This window comes from Lepus europaeus, chromosome 13, assembly GCF_033115175.1.
Source record: "Lepus europaeus isolate LE1 chromosome 13, mLepTim1.pri, whole genome shotgun sequence".
In the NCBI taxonomy this organism is placed as follows: domain Eukaryota; kingdom Metazoa; phylum Chordata; class Mammalia; order Lagomorpha; family Leporidae; genus Lepus; species Lepus europaeus.
Genome location: NC_084839.1, coordinates 62,494,667 through 62,498,558, shown reverse-complemented (window position 1 = coordinate 62,498,558; position 3,892 = coordinate 62,494,667). Strand labels below are relative to the sequence as shown.

At 48.9% G+C, this 3,892-nt stretch overlaps 1 protein-coding gene across 1 annotated transcript in view; it reads right to left on the bottom strand.

The window, feature by feature from the left end:
- Positions 1–3,144: 3,144 nt before the first annotated feature.
- Positions 3,145–3,892, bottom strand: part of MEIS1 (Meis homeobox 1) — a 139,868-nt gene continuing 139,120 nt past the window's right edge. The window contains exon 12 of the mRNA XM_062209553.1: positions 3,145–3,892. This exon is cut by the window's right edge and continues 876 nt beyond it. The gene's annotated coding sequence lies outside the window, so the exon portion shown is untranslated.

Sequence of the window (3,892 nt, the reverse complement as noted above, 5' to 3'; positions counted from 1 at the left end):
CTCCCTGCAGTCGCACGGCCCGGCCCGGCCCGGCCCGGGATTGCGGGCATCTTCCCTCCTGCCCCCTGCCCGCAGACCTGGAGGGCGCTGCCCACGCCAGGAACCCGGCTCGCCAAGTCTGCGCGCCGCGTGGGAGCCGCGCGTGGGGCGGGGTAGAGGGGTGGCGAGGGCTTGTGTTTTCCTTCTCAGAGCCTTTGGACTTCAGGGTGAAGTTTCCCGGTAGGCGCCTGGGCCCCGGGGTCGCAGCCTCGCACCGCCGCCGTAGCCCGCCCACCTCCCCGCCCCCGCGGGCCGAGCGAGCCGGAGCCGCACACCGGGCCCCGCGCCGCCCTCCCGGGGCTACCCCCCCACCCCGCGCTCGGCGGAGGACGCCTCTCTCCCCGGGGCGAACCCTGTCGGCCCCGCTCCCTGCAAAGGAGACACCCGCCGCCTCCCGAGAAACTCCTAATACCATCCATACAGCTTTAATGCGTTTATAATTCGATAAGTGATTTCAATTTGAAATTGTTAGTAACTAATTTTATGGGTAATTTTTCCACATCAAATATTTAAGCATCAGATTAAGGGAGCCAGTTCCGACACAGGATAATCAGGGGGTTCCCCCCACCCCGCGCGCCTCCGCCTCCGCCTCCCTGCGGGTCCTACCGAGTCATTTTTCCAAATCCCCAAAAGGTGGCAGTCGAAGCTGACTTTCCTCCTCGGCGAGGCTGCGCAGGGCGGGGGTGGGGAGGGCGGGCAGGGGGAGGGGAGGGAGACACCGGGCGCTGCACGCACTTTTCAAACTCATTCTCGCACACGTTTCCCGTGCAGCACGAGCCCGAAGCGGCGGCGAGTTTCCGGGAAAAGTCCTGGCAGGAGAGAAAGTCCAATCATGCGCCCTGTGGCCTCGGGGTCCGCAGACGGGGGACACCGAGCGCTTGCAGACCCAGCCCCGGATCGGCGCAGAGGCGGCGGCAGCGCCGGCTTTCCGATATTTCTTTGTAATTGAACAGTAACGGAGAAATCCTATGTCACTAAGCAACTTGTTTCCTCGAGGACAGGGCTCCGCAAATTACATAATGGAGGGGAAGGCGGCGGGGGCGGGGAGCCGGGCGGCCCGCGGATGAATTGCCGAGCAGTTGCCAAAACTTTTTTTTTTTTTTTTTTCCCTGCTGCTGCCGCGGCTGCCTTTGCTGCTGCCTTTGCTTTGAATGTGGGTAACTAGGAAACAGCAAGCCGTCTGAGAAGACGGAATTTCCAACGTGTAAAATGTTCTTAACGGAACCATTGAGCGAGTGCAATAAGGCGTGAGGGGGAACTAATCTTCCCATTTAAATGTTTGTGGCAATTTTATCTAAATGAATTTTAATGCTAAACGAGGGTAATTCCCCATTTGTAGCGCGTTTACTTCTCTTTCCTGTGCTTCTAAAGCAGTCGAACATCATGCAATGAACAATAACAATAAAAATACTGTCAAGGCATATTATTCATTTTGAATGTGTTATAATTACAGCTGATTAAATATGATAGGGTAAAATATTTTTTATTTTTTTAAAAAAAATATTTAAATCGTGCTAAGAGGTCGTCTCCCCCGGCCAGCCCCCCACCCCCCACCCCCCAACCTCCCTTCCCCAAATAAAAATAAAAAGCAGGTACAATTGAGTGCCCTTGTTTAGAGGAGGGCGTTTTGTTTTTGCCTTTTAAGAAACATCAAAAACACTCTCAGCACCTCTATTATTTCCCTGCTTCGGATAAGTGTCCTCAATAACCTCGGAGCTGGCTCTGAAATTTACAAGAGGAAAAGCTGAAATAGCGTTCGGGGGGAGGGTGCTGAAGCCCGGGAAGAAAGAAACCGCGGCGAGGCCCTCGCGCACGCCGCGGGGGCACACGTGGAAGCTCCAGCCGTGGGGTCCCCCCCAGTTCCTGGGCATCAGTGCCTGCGGGTCTTTATAGTCTCCATATTCCCTAACGCCCCTGCCCTTGGACCGCCCCCCGCCCCTAGCGCCCGCCCCTCCCTCCCCCCAGCCGCCCCCCGCCCCCACTCCCCTCTGTCTGTCCCTCCCCCACTCGGCGAGCGCCTCCTTAAAAATAAAGGCTGAAAATAACCAACTCACCCGGGCATGGGGCTGGGGAGGAGGGGCAAAGGAACGGTTAGTTTATAAAGTTTATTATTATTTTTAAAAGTAAATAAATGGCTGTTAACTGCTAGTAACCACCCATCAAAAAAGAATGACTTCACTAGCGTAGGCTATTTCTGCGGCTGAAGAATTGCCACAGGGTCAACATGGGAAATTTAAACAATCCCACCTATGGGGCGGGGGTGGGCGCGGAGGGCGCCGCGGGAGCTGGCCTGCGCATCCACGTGTTCAGAGACAAGGCCCCATAAACAAAAGGTGAGAGTGCGAGCCGGGCTCCGGCAGGTGAGTCCGTCAATCACGCGTCACCTAGTAAAGCCACCCCACAGCTGGTTTCTCTTTTCCAATAGAAAATAGAATTGCTCAGGGCGGGTTTATAGGGTGACACGGGCCTGAAATGTCAGCCTCGCGTTGAAGGCGCGCTCCTCTGAACTCATCCATCCTTTGTTTACAAAGTGATCACTGATGAAAGGTGTTTTTTTTTTTTTTTTAGAAAAATTTGCCTTAATTAAAATATTTGTATATTTTCTTTAGCTTTGGGGAAGCACTTTTTATAGCAGCAATTATATTTAGATAAAATTATAAGCTATTCCGGCTTAAACATGTTATTTTGTACCATTTAGCTGGCTGCCATGCAGAAATTTTGTACAGCTGTTCTGGAAAATTGGTTAATAGCCAGTTTTAGCCAATGAGAGCATCGAGTATATTTATCAAGATTAGGTTTTGAAGTCTGGTCTCTTCAATTCACACAGTTAATTTCCTAATAAATGTATACTGTTTATCCAAGGTAACATCCTTAGAAAAAGACTTAACTCTGTTCTTAGCTTCACCCTTATGTGCAAGAATAGCTTCACTGCTAGCAGAGGAGTAATTCCCTGGGGTCTCATCTGAGTCTGCAGTTACTTCAGCGCCTTTAGGCCCTAAATTTCCTGATATTAGGAGTTCATTAAGTCAGCTTCAAGAAATCAGTGTTTATTATTAAGTTATTTACTTTGTGGGTGAAAATTTCAAGTACACATCTGGCTCAGGGAGCTAAAATTAATTTTGATATTTTCTGCATTACTCACTAAAAATCTGGGGGGCAGTAAACAAATTTTTCAAGCAGTAGAGTCAGCATGACAAAAATAATCTTGTTTTTATTTTAGATTCAGATTTCATTACTGCACTCGAAGACTACAACTGGGCTTGGCGTTATTATACAATCCCAACTGTTTCCGGCAGAAAGGCTGAGACTCAGTGTGCAATGATTGTTATTAATAATTAGCTCCTTGGTTTCTTGATAGAAAAAGGCTATCAACAAGCATTTGTTTATCCACAACAAAAAGTATAATTAGCTTATCCCACTTAGTAAATCTTGTATGCATGCCAACTCATACCAAACTGCTACTTTTACAAAAAAAATTGCAATAATACAGTTCATTTTTCCAGTCCTTTTTGCACAAAATTTATTTACAATGTCTACATAAATGCTCCAAGGTGGGACTATGGAAAAATACACACATGACCGATGCTTTGCTCAGAAATAAAGTCAACATATTAAAAATAAATCTTCAGTCTATGATTTTGAGCTGCATAAAACAGGAAGTGATGTATAAGGTGGTGGTGGTTGTTGCATGGGGACAATGATGCTTGATGTGACAATTAGGCTTCTAAACACACGGCCTTTTGGTTTCCATGCCTCCTCCTACCAGTCTCCTTAAGACACTGCCTGCAACAGCTGATTAATCATTGTTGATGACTGCAGTTTTTCCCATCCTTCCCGATTTACATCTGTTCAG